Below are 16,251 nucleotides of genomic sequence, written 5' to 3' on the forward strand. Positions count from 1 at the left end.
GGCAGAGTGAGAGAAAGGTTGGGAGTGAAGGTGTCAAGCTGGCAGTAGGCTTGGATTTAACATCGAGGCTTCATTCAAATGTTTGGGGCTCAAGCCAGTGCCCCCAAAAACGTGGCGCCCTAGGCGACCACCTATGTCGCCTATGCCTTAAGCCGGCCCTGCACTGTGCTCTCTCTGTCAAAAAGGCATAAAAGGTGAGCACGTATTTATCCGGCTAATATCCAATACATAAAGGACTTGTATCAGAGTTATAAGGACACTAAATATAGTGCTTTTATTTTGAAAATGCATCAGATAGGCAAAAAAAAGGGACTCCAAATGAATGCTTCTACATTTCTGCTTCCTTGTATCAGCTGTGTAGGGTGATCACTTTGATATATTGAGTCTTATACCAATCCAAATATACTCATAATTTAACAGGACAAAAAAACTGTGACCGCTAACTCGAATTGCAGCAAACAATCAGCCTGTCAGAAAAATAAGCAATGACTCATCAGCATAAGACAGGAAATACCTTACATTCGTATATTTAAAAACACTCACCAAAATAACTCTTACAGTAAACCATAATATGAATTTCAAGCCATGTCATCCAGCCCTTCTATTCAGCAGCACCCTCACCACAATTTGAACTCATCACTGTCTGTCTCCAGCTCCATGGCTTTTCACCGGCCAATAAAAACCCTGGGAGTGGAAACTGCCCAAACGCGCACAAAAAAAATACAACCTGAACATGAGCGCTCTTGGTTTCCTGTCCAAACGTGGGTGCTGCGCTGGCGTCGTCGGTCCTGAATGTACTTCCTGTTAAACAGAAATCGGTTCGAGCTGCCAGAAGCTGCCGCCGCTGCTGCCAGTGACGGCTATATAGGACACACTCTTCAACGGTAGTTATGAAAGATGATTGGCTGGAAGAACAGGAAGAAAAGTGAAGGTGCAGACGGCTGTTCCACTTTTGATTTTGTTGTGTTTTATTGTTGAAGGATATTTTGTGATAGAAATAGCACCAGTAACGGCCCTGTGTGTGTGTGTGTGTGTGTGTGTGTGTGTGTGCGTGTGTGTGTTATCCCAAAGGGGTAATTAGTCCTCTAATTAGCCATGCCCCTTCCTCTCCACCGTGCAGGGGTCGGTGACCGAGCGAGCCACAGTGATGCAACCCGTCAGCTGCTGACACTTTAATGCCAGGCTCAATACAGTTTCTATCAGATATATCAAAAGGTCTGCACTGTTAGAAATAGCCTAAATTGACTAATGAATTACAATTTAAATTTTATTTTTAATTGTGCTCTATTTTATTGTTGTACATTAATGATGTGCTCTATGTAACTATCTCGGGAGGACATATTAGCCAGGCCTCTCGTAAATATTTCCTGGTTAAATAAAGCTGAAATAAAGATCTGCAACTCTCAGTGCAATTCACACATCCAGGGACGTGTCATTCTTTAATAGCAGGTGATTAGGTTCGTTCACTGCCTCTGCGTCTTACAGCTGACACGCAATTTAAAAGCACTTCTCTTTCATTTGTGCACCACCCTTATGGTGTCTAATAGAGATGTTTTGATATCATATTTTCCTTCCTGAATCTGAGTCAAACAGATACCTAGACTTGAGTACCCCTCTACTAAAACTGCAATAAAAAAACATACATATTATTAATGGAAAAACATTGATTTCTAACATTTAGCTAGATTTGACTAACGCAACACTCTCCGCTTGTTCTGCCGATTTTAGTCATTTACAAATTATATTTGCGTTTTCCATTTAAAAATAGTCTGGTACACTTAAAGTGAGAGCTGCGTCCATAGCAACGGTTTACTCTAGCCTTCTTAAAATAAGCTAAACTAGCTGTTTTTACTCAAGGTTAAATTGGACAAATCCACTGATTGTGAAGTAAGACACGGTGAACAAAACTGAATCAACGCTGTACCTGTTTGATGATGATTTGTATTTCATGTGCCGTCTTCAGTTTTGTAGGTCTCTCTGTCGCAGCCATCAGATTTTGCATCGTTGAACCTTTATTGCATTTTCTCCGCTGTTTTCGTCTCTTTTCCTTTTGTCCCTCTGTGAACAGACTGACTTAAAATTAACCGGACTTATGTTGGCAGATTGATTTGATCACAGTTAGTCCTCCGGATTCTGCGATTACAGCCAGATCCCTAGCAACGGTCTGTTCTTCATGACAACGGTCAGTTATCGAGAAATAGCAGACCTTGGAATGCTGCTGGAAAGTATTTGTAATATATATTGTTGCTGTGTAGGCTACTTTTGAAAAAGAAGAAAAAACTATATTTTTTAGGGAGGTTATAAATCTCGGTATCAGATCAGTGCACTGCCTGGAGTAATCACCAATACCCTGTACTGCATTGTAGACAGTATATAGAATAAGTCTAGTTTACACAGAGATTTATTTTTGCTTCTGAAAGGAGAGGGTGGACTGCAGAACTTTTCTGCCGTGTCATTGCACCTTAAAATTGAATCCGTTTTATCTATGACTGTGTTTCCTAATGACCTTTCACTGTGCAACAGAGGAGATGACAGCTGCCTGATTGAGATGTGACCTGAAAGAAACTCATGATGGATGAGTAGGGCAAAAAAAGTCTCCTGCAATCTCTCTTGATCGCTTCCTGTTTACTTTTATCTTCTCCAAAGATTTCTGTCTTCTGTCTTACAATCTTGGAAACAGGTGAATCTGCAATAACTTGGTAAAGTAACACTGCAGTAACCTGTATGTTCAGCAGTAGATGTGAAAAATAGCTGTCTGAAAAATGTTGAGTTATTCAAATTCATAAACAACAGTGTATTGACCGTGACAGACTCAATCTCACCTGAGGCCGCTCCTTTGAGACTCTGCTCACTGATTGAAAGGAAAACGTTTTTTTAACACCAGATAAGACGCCCGAGCTTGATTTATTTGCTCCTCCAAGGCATGTGTCCACTATTTTCAGGCTGTTTATGTGTCTGGCAGAGAGGCCCTCTGGCGTGTGGATCCATTGTCGGTGCCAGCACCTCCTGCCAAGGCCACTTTTATGGTCGGTTCTGTTCCATCAATGATGCAGGAAATACGTGTTATGAAAAATGATTACTGGCAGTGGTTTGGAGCAAAAAAAAGTGTGTTTTTTAACCTTTCTGCTTGGCTATTACAGTCATCACATTTATTTATTCCCTAGCTGCAGGGGTATTGGTTTATTTATTATCTAGGAGGCATGATTAAATCCCTGCCCTCCCTGCTGTTCGTTGTCTCTAATATTGATGATGTATGAATTTAAACCCCATTCTGTTGCATTCATTAAAAGTTGCTGGGGGGACTTTCTGCGTCCCTCCTTCTCTTCCCTCCTCTCTTTTCTCTATCTCTTAACACCCCCGCCCCCTCCCTCGCTCTGTAATTTACTGTGCTATTGGGTGCGTGTCAGTGAAGATGAATTGGCTCTAGTCTTTGTATTAACACCAGGTCTGGCCAGGCACGTTTAGCGCTACAACCACCAGTTCCTCCACCGAGTAAGTGACTTCAAGGCACTATCCATCTTCACACACACACACAGAGAGGGACAGAGAGATTGTATATGTCCATGCTTCTATCCCGGGAGTCATTGGTGTCTCTGTTTCCATATATCAGAGTTTTCTATCACCCGAGAATCAGCCTCATATTGACCAGACAGTTTTACGGCCCCTTGGTCAATATGGTCAATGAGGATTGCTCCATAAGAAATAAATCATGTTTTAATTCATGCCTTGAAGCACATTTTTCCAGACAGGATTTCATTAACTAGTCTGCTGTGTTCCCATTGTTTTGCCCTTTTGTTATTTAAACTATAAATCTGGTATTTTTGTTTTCCTCTAAGCTTTAAAGCCGCCATCAAACCCTTCAGGAGGGTTATTTTTTCCAACTTTTGAGCCTCCAGAGCCAAAGCAGATATTACACAACAGAGTACCCCTGTCAGACTGCTGCTTTAGGCACGATATTGTAGATCCTACAACAGCGAAAAATCAAGATGATTATATTTACGCAGTATCCCAAGATACTTGCTCATTTACAGGCTTATTTTGGGACTTATTTATATGAACATAACACACTGTTTTCCTGCTTCTTGTACATTTTAAATCAAAAAAGTAGCAAGCATAGAGTTAATTTGGGCTGCAACTAACCGTTAAATTCCTTATTGATAATCTGCACATTATTTTAGATTAATCAATTAGGGTGCTTTCACACCTGACCTAAAGACTTTCGGACTTTACTTGGAAAGTCTGGTTCGTTCAGAAAGGTGAGAACACGCATTCAAACTCCAAATTACCAGACCATGGTCTGCCTGAAAAGACGGGTCCGGTTCCAAATGAACCACAGTCCAGTTTCGATTCATGTGAGAATGTAATCAGATCTAAAGTAGGAACTAATTTAGGAAGCAAACTAAAAACCTGTGCATTGTGAGTTGTTAACAGGTGCTGACACATGCAGGGACAGACACGCAGCCAGGCAGCGAGATGAGTAGAGGACAGACGTGAGGGAGCGACGAGGAAATAGAAATATGGGCTGAGCAAACAATTTCACAAATGCTTGTGGAAACACACAAGAATACGGAGGTGTTCAAACTGTTCAGTGTAAAACTAAAGATGGATGGAACTAATTGAACAATGTGGAACAATGTAAGTTAAAAGTAAAAAAAAAACTCGGACAACAAAACATTAAAGTCCACGATCCTTTGTTTACTTCAGGGAGTTTTCCCACGTGGAAATTCTGACCAATCAGAGAGCAGTTTCCTAACGCATCAAGACTTCTTTTGTCCGACGAACAGATCAAAACCCATAGACTTTTATTTACGAAATTACAGAAAGCAGCGTATACTAAAATTAAGGCAGCTTGACCCAGAACATGAGACATTTTATTTTGAAAAGTCACAGAAACATTTAATCAATTATCCAAATATTTGGCAATTAAGTTTCTTTCAATCAACTGGTCGATGAATCATTTCAGTTCTACTCAAAGAAGTAGGTTTTAAAATCATCATCTGTAACCCCAAAAACATTAGTTAGCAGTTTCTTTTCATCCTCATGTTAAAAAATGTAGCTCAAAGTGAACGTAGCATGTTAGCCTCACTATAAAAAACAGCAGTAAACACGTGACGTCGACCAAAAACAGGCCCATCTGGGGTCTTGACCTGTACTCAGTCTGTGCAGCCGGCTTTGTCTGTAGTGCTTCCCTGTGACACACTATCTGTCGCTGCAGGATATATTAAGTGGTAAAGTCCACGGATTATGAAGTATTTTAGGTGCACACTCTCACACACACACACACACACACACAAAGTTTATCCCCCTGGAGAGTCTCATTAATTTGGCCAAGTTGATTTGTTCGGAACGGCTCTGAATTCATCACGGCCAGACAGATGGTAGAGAGGGATTTCCTAGAGGAGAGGAAGAGACAGAGAGAATGGCGTGAGGCCGACTGGAGACGAGAGCGAGGGATGGAAAACAAGAGATAAGTGGAAGTATAGAGGAAAGAAAAAGAGAGCAAGAGGGGTTCAGAGAGACGGCAACTAGAGAGCAAAAGAAGTGAAACGATAGAGAGATGGTAGAGAGATAAATAGGGAAGAGGTGAGAGAGTGCCATCTGTCACTTTAAAGAGAGAGAGAAACAGAAGAGGAGAGAGAGAGACGACAGAAGGAAATGTTTTTTTCTTTCCTTCACCTTAAAGGAATAGTTTTGGAAATATGCTTCTTTTCCTTCTTTTTGTGTTTGAGATAAGAGGATCAGTAAAGTTAAATACAAGGCTGTAGTCCTGATGTGTTAGCCTAGCTTAGCATAAAGACTGGAGGCCGTCTGTAACAGCAATCCTGGCTTATTCCAGAGTGAAAAAACACCTTTAAAGCTCTCAAGCTCCTTAAAGCTACACTAATCAATATTTATAAACTAATAACCCCGTGCCAAAGCTTTTTAGCATCTTTCAGCTCATTGTTTTGGTTCACTCTCGAGGCTTTTCACCAGCTGAAAGAAACACTATACACTGCAAACCCAGCACCAAACAACACTCCTAAAGTAAGCGAGTATAGCAAATGAAGATAGTGGAGCATTTAGCAGCTAAAGAGCCGTGTATCTCCCTTAGGAGTTTATGGAGGGGACCAAAGCGGGGCATGAAGGAGAGATCAGCGTGTTGAAGCTATTTGTACTGCCCCCTAGTGTCCAAAATATACATCTTGTTTGTTTAACCTGTACACAAACAAAACTTTCATGTAGCTAGGTGAATGTCCAAGAAGTTCATATTTAGGTATAATAAGTCGGACTTTTCCTTGCATTTTGTCATTCAAGCTGGCCCCTCCTCCTGGGCTCCTCATCACCAGAAGCTCACTCTCACGTGCGACAACACGCCCACCCCGCCAAGCTAACACCGACAGCATCATGGTTACCTTTGCGCTAGCATGTTAACCACCAGTTACCATTGGGCTAGCATGCTAACCGCCGGTTACCTTTGCGCTAGCATGCTAACCGCCAGTTAGTGGTATGCTAGCATGCTAACCGCGGGTTACCTTTGCGCTAGCATGCTAACAGGCACAAGGGTCTCACAAGGGTCTGCACACACTCACCAACACACGTTTAGAGGCCCATATGTGATGATTTATATTATATTATATTTGTAAAAGTCTATATTTGACTTTTCTAGGAAAATCCTACTTATTATACCTTTAAAGTACCAAATCATGACCAAAATATGCATTTAGCAAGCCGCATTGTAGCTAAAGAAGCTGCACTAGAGTAATTGGGAATATGTAAAAACCCAAAATGTCGAACTACCCCTTTAAAATCCTGATACTTAAGTTCTGCCGTAATGAAATTGGATTAGAGAGCTAATGAAAGAGGGGTGATCATGCACACAAAAGCACACACCCATTGCTGTTGATCTCCTTTCACATTATAAAAGATTGAGTAGGTAATTGAATTTCACACCAAATTAGTGCCTCAAAATGTCGCCACTTTAATTCCTTTTTGATGTGTGACGAAATGGCCCTTTTACGAGCGCACAAAGTGCCATGTAAACATCCCGAACAGGAGAAAGAGCCGAGCTTTTTGCATTCACCCTTTCTTTCTCTACACACAGGAACATGTTTCTCCCTGTCTCTCCACTATGAATGATTTAGTGAGCGTGCCTCCGACGGGCCTGCTCGACGAGGCTGTGAAACTAGGTTAACTTAAGGTGGGCTTGGCTGCCTTAGAAGGTCCACACACACTTAAACCCAATGTCAACAACATTTATATCCATTTTAAAGAGGCAGGCTACCCATTTAACACTCTGTCACTTCTGCTCCGTCACCTTAAAGACGGCTGAACAAGGGTGACAGAAGCCGATGTCCATCTTTTTGCTGTGTCAGTGGATTTCAAAATAAAAGTATCCTTTTAACTGTGTAAAGGATGACTTGTTCCTTATGTGTCTTATCTAGTGGTGTTTGGTACTTTCTCTAAAGGAAACACAGTGTCTAATTGTGCTTTAATTTAGCACACTTATGCTGCTTGCTTTTGGTGTGTGTGTTTGTGCGAATGCCTGTCTTGTGTGTAAAATTCAAAGTCCGTCCAAGCCAACACGTGCCACCACTTCCATTCTTTAAATTGAAAAATATCATGCGGCTCTCCCCGTGCGCGTGCCTCTGTCTGCATCCTTGACGTTCAGAAAGTTGCGCATGAGAAAGTGAGAGACACTTCGAGAGAGAGAGAGAGAGAGAGAGAGAGAGAGAGAGAGATTATGGTGAGAGAGAGGAGGAGGATGAGGGAGGGAGGTTGAGTCATCATCCTTTTCATCCAATCCCAGCCCTCTGCCTGTTGCTTTGGTAACGTGATGTCAGTGCAGCCTCTGGCGTCTCCTCTGAGGTTAGTGAGCTTCAGTACAGAGGTGTGTGTGTGTGTTTTAAGTTGTCACAAGCAACAGGTGTAACTTTAAAATATTAAAGGTCAGAGGTCGGGTTTTATTCGTTAGTAGGATGGCCTAACTTGAGCGTTTGTGTGTCGATGTATTTGCATCCATTAGGTCTGTTTCTTTCTGTGCATGTGTGTGCTTTACTGTGAGAGTATGTGTGTGTTTCAAGGACATCTTGTCAAACTGATCATTATAATCAACTTCTCTCAGGAGTCGTCCAGTATTTGCCGTAACTCCATTTACCGGCTTCATCAGTGTTTGTTTCCTGGCAACATGAGTTTTTTTTCAGCACTCTCCATCACAAAGTCCTGCTCGGGCTTTGTTGAACGCAACACTGACTGCTGCTTTTTGAAACACAAACAGCAATTTTGGTATTTGAGTTTTTCAAAAAACATGACTCAGCTCTGTGTTTGTGTGAGTTTTATTTTGTCAGGGTCTCTGTAACGTATGTGGGATGGGAGATATTAGTCAGATGAAGGATGCCCTCATCCAAAGTGACCTGAAACTGTAGAAAACTCTTCAGCTCATATGTTGCCAAAATTACAAGAGGAGGTGCAGAGGCCAGTTCTTTAGTATGAGAACAAAAGCTTTCTCCCTCGCTTCTGTCTCTACTTCTGTCGAACAGATGTACTTTATGAACTATATAGAGCTTATTTACATATCACTTATCTATCATTTTTGGTCAGATATTGCCTTATAGCATATACTGACAGTAAAAGTACTTATCTAAGAGCAACCTGCACTAAATTGTATGGAAGCTGAAGTGCTTGAAATCATGTCTTTGTTCTTTATCTCGGGGTAATGAGGAGATTAACCTGTTTTATTCAGGAAAAAAAAGGTTGGTTCCTCATATTAAGTATGATGTTCGTCTGAGATAAGGACCTCCAGATGGGATCTTGACAACTGTACTTCTGTCGCTGTGCAGTCCATGACCGTCAGGACAAGTATCTTAAATAGGAGTGGGACAAATTATTGATACGACAATATATCGTCGTCCTGACTCGCGCAATACAGTTACTACAGCAATTGATTTCCCTGCAATTTTGACTCACCGCGTCGCTACTTCATGACTCCTCACGGTGGCGCTTATGACATGAATGAGGGTAACGCAGCGGAAAGTAATTGGCCAAAGAAGTTGATCAGATATCACGATGTAGCGTTATATGATTGTCTTGCAATATATCAATTATCACAGAATCGCTGTATCGTGATATTATCCTGGGCCACGTATCGCCTGTCATATCGTCCATCATATTGTATTGCGGATCGCTCGTCTTATCGCGTGTCGTATCGCGTATGGTAATGCATTTGGTATCACATATTGTCGCCTATTGTATCGCGTATCGTATCACGTATTGTGTCGCGTATCATAACGCGTATCGTGTATCATAACGCATATCGTATCGCGTATCGTATGGCATACCGTATCGTATCATGAGTTGCCCTGCGTTTTCCGACCCCTAATCTTTAAGGAAGAAATCAAATGAACCCGATCAATCATTTTTGAGTTCTCCATGATTATCTTGTGATCTCTAGAAACTGGTCTTTTGTTTTCTCAAGACAAAATGATGAATTCACCCATTTTCACGAGAACAGAACCTTTGATTATCTGAAGGTAACATTATGAACTGTGATCTTCAGATTACAGCACTGAAAAAGTAAATGCAAGCAAGGCTGTGCTCGGCTTCTGTAAAAATGTTTAATATATCTGTATGTGCAGGACACGGCCAATCAAATTAGAGAATAAAGGATAACAGATAGAAAGGCTTACTCATGTCAGACTAGCTACAGTATGGTCAGTAAGAAGCATTTTTGCAAAGTACTGAATCACAAAACAATGTTTTAAAAAGTCCTGCGTAACTGCTAATTCACTCCTCTGTGATCAATGTTTTATTTGACACTCTGAGTACATTTTCCCTTCTAGAGCCGCACAGCTAATTAAAGAGTTGAAAGAGTAAAAGGTTTATTTACCAATTAAACACTTGGGAGCGAGACTTGAAAGGATATTTTTTAATTTGTCAAATAGTATAATTACTATTAAGTATCCTAAACGCCCCATCAACAGAGACTGCAGTTGCAACATTGCAGAGATGGAGGAATGTCAACAGCACATCACAGCTGTACAATAACACTCATTGTATCCTTAAAATTCCCACAATAATCCTTTTCCCCTCACCTTTATCGCCATGTTTGCATTCCTTTTTTTGCAGTACACAAAACATACACATTAACTATTAAAGACAGCCAATTGATGGTGAGGTTGGGATTAGAATGAGGGAGAGATTATGTTTTCACAGGGTCAAACAGTCACGTATTAAAGACAGACAGATGAGGTAGAAGTGAAGAGAAAAAAAGACTGCCTCTCACTTTATTCCGTCTTACAGATGAATGTTTGACATTTGTCGATAAAAACTGTAATTATGCGTTTGTGAGGGAGCCCGAAAGAAAGAAAACACAAGTGACATTTCTAAGTAAGGAAGCTGTAATCTCTCCGTGCCTGTTTGTGTTGGTATGATTGTCTTTTTCAGTGTTCGAGTGCAGAAGAGAGAATAAAGAGGGAGACGTCATAACGCTGTGACATTTGTGCAGATAAACAGTAATCTTGTTGTCCGCAGTCAGCCCAAATAGAAAATTCAGACGCTTTTAAGACTTCAAGCTAGAAAGAAAACACAAATTTAGTTAATTGGCTGCTTTTGTTAATACCGAACACGCGTACGTGAATGCTTACTCCACTCACAGCTAAAAACATGCTCCTCTTGGTTACAGAAGATTCACTGGTCCAGAATGCAATGGTTTCAAGGACGAGGTTTTGAATAAGTTGTCAACTGAAAAAACCTCACCGTACAATAGGTCCCTTGTTACATAACCCCCACTTCTCCGACTCAGAATAGTTCTCCGAGGTATTCCGAGTATGGACTGAATGGCTGTGACGTGCTAACAGCAGTCTCTTCAGCACCACTGGAGAAAATGCTCTGTGACATCAGCAAACTTGTTTATTTCTGCTCCCAGTTTCAGCTGCAACTTTAATGTTAGAAATTATACAAACAAACATGGTGGTCCGACCTATTCATGCAGATTTTATGTACTGCGTTTCTTTGCTGACGTCTTTGAGAAACCAAATCTAACGAGCAGCATCATCTAGACACCGGTTACATAAACACAGTTCAGATCTAAACATAATTGCTGAAATTCCTTTAAACTCCAGAAACATACAATAAAAGCATATGTTTATTGTAAATAAGAGCATTGGCAAGCCGCAAAAAGTAACTTTAGCCTAGCTAAGCCTCCTAAAATGATTGAAGCCCATCACGGTAGCTGCGTCTCAATCCAGGGGCTGCATCCTTCGAAGGATGCGGACTACTAAGGATAAGTCATTCGTGGCCGGCGTAGACTACTAAGGCCGAACTGAAATGAGACCGCTTGGTCTACGGAGGATTGTCTGTTTGCGTCTTGCTTCACAAAGCGCCGCTCCTGTCGCCTAGCAACAGTTAGCTAGCTGGCTAACTAGCCGACATAAACGTCACGTAACTTAGCCTGCTATTTTAAAGATACTTTAAAGGTTCAAGACCCCTTCGGTTATCTTTGATATTCGTATTGCTAGCTGTTCGAGCTGAAACCAAAAACTTTACATTCAAAAGTTTGTAATCATCGGCCATTTAAGAGTCCGCCATCTTGTTTGAATTTGCACGTGTGGCAGGGTGGTGGGGAGCTGAGACACTCAGCGGACTAAGGGTAGGCTTAGTGTATGATAAACCAGAGACAGTAATAAAACGGACAATGTAAGTTTATTAATGATTTAGACTGGAAGTATCTGTGAAGAGAGGGTGTTAGTTATTGCTTTGAGATAAATGATAAAGGAAAAAATATTAAAGTTTATTACAATAACTGGTATATTTTATGCTAAAAAGACACTTCTAACCGATGTTAATTTAAAAATAGCAAAATGGGTAGGGAAAGTGAAGGGTGCCAGCAGAGGGGAGGCAGCCTAACATCAAATGGTGTGTTCCAGGAGTGCAACTTACTCACCACTCGTGAACCCACAGCAAACGGCAATCACAGCAAACATGTGCAAACTATTGTGTCCCAGTGCGCTTAACACTGCAAACAGTGCAGGGAACCACCTTGAGTGCCTGGCCTCCACCAGCAGCCGGCAACCACTTCACTATGAGGGGTGATAACATAAGGATTAAGCAAAGAAAAGCAAATAAAGGTTATTTTAAAAAGACAAACCTTAAACCGGACACCAGTACACATGGAGCAGAGAGGCAGACAGACAGGGGACTATTTCAAGACAAATAAACTTTGTAAGTTTTAAGTGAATGCAAAATCACTCAGAACAAACTTGAAATAGACTCAAAACCTACCTTAACACAGGGAACATGTGGCAACCAGCAAGCAGACAAGAGAAAAGGCAGCCATGTTGCCACAGGTGCTTTATATATGGCTCAGCTGATTAAGGGGAGGGGCCAGAGGAGGAGTTGATCTACTTTCAAGAGGCTGCATTCAAGACCAACAATGAAAAACACAGGCTAGAACCACGACTCCCACTGCACACGCAATGAATCTTGGGATACATTAGGCCAGGAAGGATGCTCGCGATGGATCCTTTGTGGCCCGGGAAATGGAGGACGCATTTGTCGGCCGCATCTGAAGGAGCCTTCGAAATGGGACAGCCTTCGAAGGCTGCAGCCCCTGGATTGTAACACAGCTTGTGATACATTCTATATTCATCAATCAACTGATGTCGGCAAGAAAGATGTAAATGTATTTTTGCCAATTCTGACTTCTTTATAGCGAGTCTGCCATGTTCGCACATCTCAGAAATGAAAAATACCCCTTGAAAATCGTATTTTTGTGGTCCTCAACTTGCTGCAGTGATGCAGACGTGCACTCCAGGGTGTGTCACTACATCGTGACATCAGTCAACAATGAACCTAAGTGGTGTCAGAGTTAAAACAGGCTTAAAATCTTTTTACAGAGGGCTGTTAAATAGTGAGTACAATATTATTATTATTATTACCAACAGTAATGATGGTGAGAAGTACAAAAATAAAACTCAAGCTTTAATAAAGCATAATTATCCTTCAAAATAAGGTGTGAGTTTTAAAATAAGAGCTTGTTTTCACACATCCCAAAACACACAAACATCATCCTGAACTCACTGTTGTCCTCTCCTCACCTCCCACCTCCTCATCTCTTGTTTTCTTTTCACTCAGACAGAGCCACGCACACACACAGACTGAAAACACCATACTCTCATGCATGCTAACACAACCATTTGATCTCGCTCGCTCTATTATTGATAGGCACTCGTGGTTGAAATGAAAAGAGTTTCCAAATTATAACACTATTAACAATTGATTCATCCTCTTTCATCCCTCTGGCCTTTTGTCTTCTTCTTTTCCTGTCCTCCTTGAACGTCCCTTTTCATCCCTCCATCATCCTCTCTCCACCTGCCCCACCTGACTCCATTATATCAATTAATCCGTCCTTTGATTACGCTGCCTGTGCTCTCTGTTGATGACCTCTCTCTCTATGTGTGTGTGTGTGTGAAAGAGAAACAGCAAAGAATGAAATGACCTCCCCAATAGTGGCCTTATTTTCAGTGTGCCCAGAGACTTAGACGTTGTGTCAGTTTAATTTATTGACTCTGCGTGTGCTTGTGTGTGTGTGTGTGTGTGTGCTCCTATATATTTAGCCTCAACTCCAGGGTCTTGCTAAGGGAACCATCAACACCGGCTCCGCTCTCTGGTCATTTAACACAAGCTGACCTCCTGTGCCACCTCGGAACAAACTTAACCACACAAACGCGTGCGCGCACACACACACACAGTCAGTCAAACTAGCTAAACGATGTCAAAAATGTGTGAACAGACGCAGGCACATATTTTTAGAACTGCAGAGTCACCACACGCTTTTTCTACCAAGTGAAAATGATGGCAACTTTGTCGTCATAGATGGATAGATAGATAGAGAGATAGATAGATAGATAGAAAGCTAGATAGACCTTTGCCTTCCCTCTCTCCTTCTCTTCCCCCCCATCATCTCTCTTTCTTCACAGTCTGTCAGACACTTGACACTCGCGCTGCTCCATTTAGCAAAAGGCCAGCAAGCTGTTCACCTCTCGCCCCTCTTCTGTCTCTCTGCTCAATTATAGTCAAATCCAGCAGCAACACTCCGCAGCGCTGGTTTCTACATATTCAGTTTTATAGCTGCATGTGTCGTGTCCTTTTACACCACAGAAGTCAGAGTTGGGGGGGATAGTGGGCCTTCAAATAGGGTAGATAAATTGGGACAGGGTTTGTTCTCTACATCCAGGGTGTGGTTAGGTTAAAGCTGCAAAAACATTGGTTAAAGTTATCGAAAGACAGTTATTGTTTTGGGTTAAACCAATGACGCTGTATATAAAGATGGACGCTGCGTCTCCATCTGCTCTCATTGTACAAAACTGAAGCCAACATACCCCCTGTGACGGGCGCTGCCATCTAGCGATGGTAGCATCATTTGGAGCCAGAGCTGCGTAGTAGAGATCAGCGGGTGCTGCCGCCGTAGCCACTTCCGCTAACCAAAACACACATTAACTTATAGGAAAAACAGCTTTAACAGCATCTTGTGTTGGCCTGAAGCAGACGCTCACAGATATGGAAACTTCAGTAACTGTAGTGATTGTTTTAGTTACGTCTCCTCTCGCCGTTCCTCCTCTACTCTGCTGATCCAGAACAGATCGGCTGCAGGAGCCGCATATGTCAACAGAGCTGTCAATCATCCTTTTTACAGCGTCAAATAACACTTGGACATAAATCAGCATAATAATATCCAACTATAATGACAGAAACCATGTTTGAGAAACATTTTTTTGAGTTTGTGTTTTTTGATTTTATAGTTTGACTCATGTCCCATCTGTTAACACGGAGTAGGCGGGCTTTATGACCTATACTGCAGCCAGTCAGCAGGGGGCGCTCCAAATGTTCTGGCTTCCCTTTTAGGGAGCTGTCATGTCGTCCATCTTTTTATACAGTCTATGGCTTAAACATACTGGAAAAAACTGCCCCATTTAACCCTAATGTTTTCAGTATTTAACCAAATAAACAATCCTTTCATAACATTCACCAGGGCCTTTAAGTTGTCAAGAGGTTTATAGAAACATAACACAACACAAAAGGGCGGCGTATTTTTGGCTGTAATCGATGCAGCGTTGTTGCTGTTTAGAAGGCTTATGCACGTAGAAAACACCAATTATAACTTTATTAGCTACTTTCAGACCATAAATAGCACTTTTTATCTGTATTTATTTGCCCTACATATATTATACAATGCACATAATAAAAATGATCCAACACTTGTATAATGATTTTAATACACTGACATCTAAATGTTCGCAGTTTGTCTCCATTAATTGAAATGCATTTTTATCAGCTATCATCACCTAAAACTGCAAATGCATTCACTTTACTTCACTGTACTATAAATATTCAGTTCTGTCGTCTGTTTACTCCTGTTCCAGTCCCCCATTTCTGTCTAACGCATTATTTCCTCCCGCTGTTCACACTTCGCACCCCTCCGTCTCAGATCCCTCTATCTCTTCAGTGTAATAACCAATTAACGCCGGCTCTTGGTTTGCTTAAATTTTTTATTTATTTCCTCATTAATTCATTTCCTGTTGAAAGCGCACTCCACTGTGATTGGCAGCTCACGCTAATTGCAACTCAGACTGCGAGTGTTCAGGATACGCTCTTGCACAAGCACACACATGCACACTGCAAGGTCACCTATATTCTTGTAAGCAAACTGAAGACACTTTTGGGGAATGCTGGGTAGTTTTGCACACAGATTATGGGAAAAGAAACATTACAGCACACACACACACACACACACACACACACACACACACACACACAAGGATCAGTGTGATGGTTTTAATTAGATCTGGCCTCCAACTCCGAGAGGGAAAGAAGGCAGATTACTGCTGGCCTCCATAATGGCCTTTCAGCACTTTATCTGAGATTATAGCGGAGGGAGACGACTTCAAGGTCGCTGGCAGAATCGAGGAGAGATGTGTGTGAACGGGCGTTTGAACACCTGAAGAAAACGATCACAGATTGAATATCATGTTGATTGTAACACATGGAGATTTCCTGATCAGCTGTCCTGGTGGCACGAGCTCTACGAACACATAAACCTCCCCCCAATCAGCTGGACAAACGTTTCTGTGTACATGACTGATTACGGGCTGATTACAGCCACGATTCGGCATCATGACTGATTGTCAAGAGATTGGACACAAACCGAACGCTGGCAAACACACACCATCATGAATACGTCAGAATACATCCAAACGGATCCCCATGAGTGCACACAGC

The 16,251-nt window shown here is 41.7% G+C and overlaps 1 protein-coding gene across 1 annotated transcript in view; it reads left to right on the top strand.

The window, feature by feature from the left end:
• cacna2d4a (calcium channel, voltage-dependent, alpha 2/delta subunit 4a) overlaps positions 1-16,251 on the top strand; it is a 93,148-nt gene that overhangs the window by 57,645 nt on the left and 19,252 nt on the right. The window lies entirely within an intron of this gene.

Source organism: Semicossyphus pulcher, unplaced genomic scaffold (genome assembly GCF_022749685.1).
Source record: "Semicossyphus pulcher isolate SPU_LCO1_2020_fin unplaced genomic scaffold, fSemPul1.0.p SCAF_20, whole genome shotgun sequence".
Classification (NCBI taxonomy): Eukaryota; Metazoa; Chordata; class Actinopteri; order Labriformes; family Labridae; genus Semicossyphus; species Semicossyphus pulcher.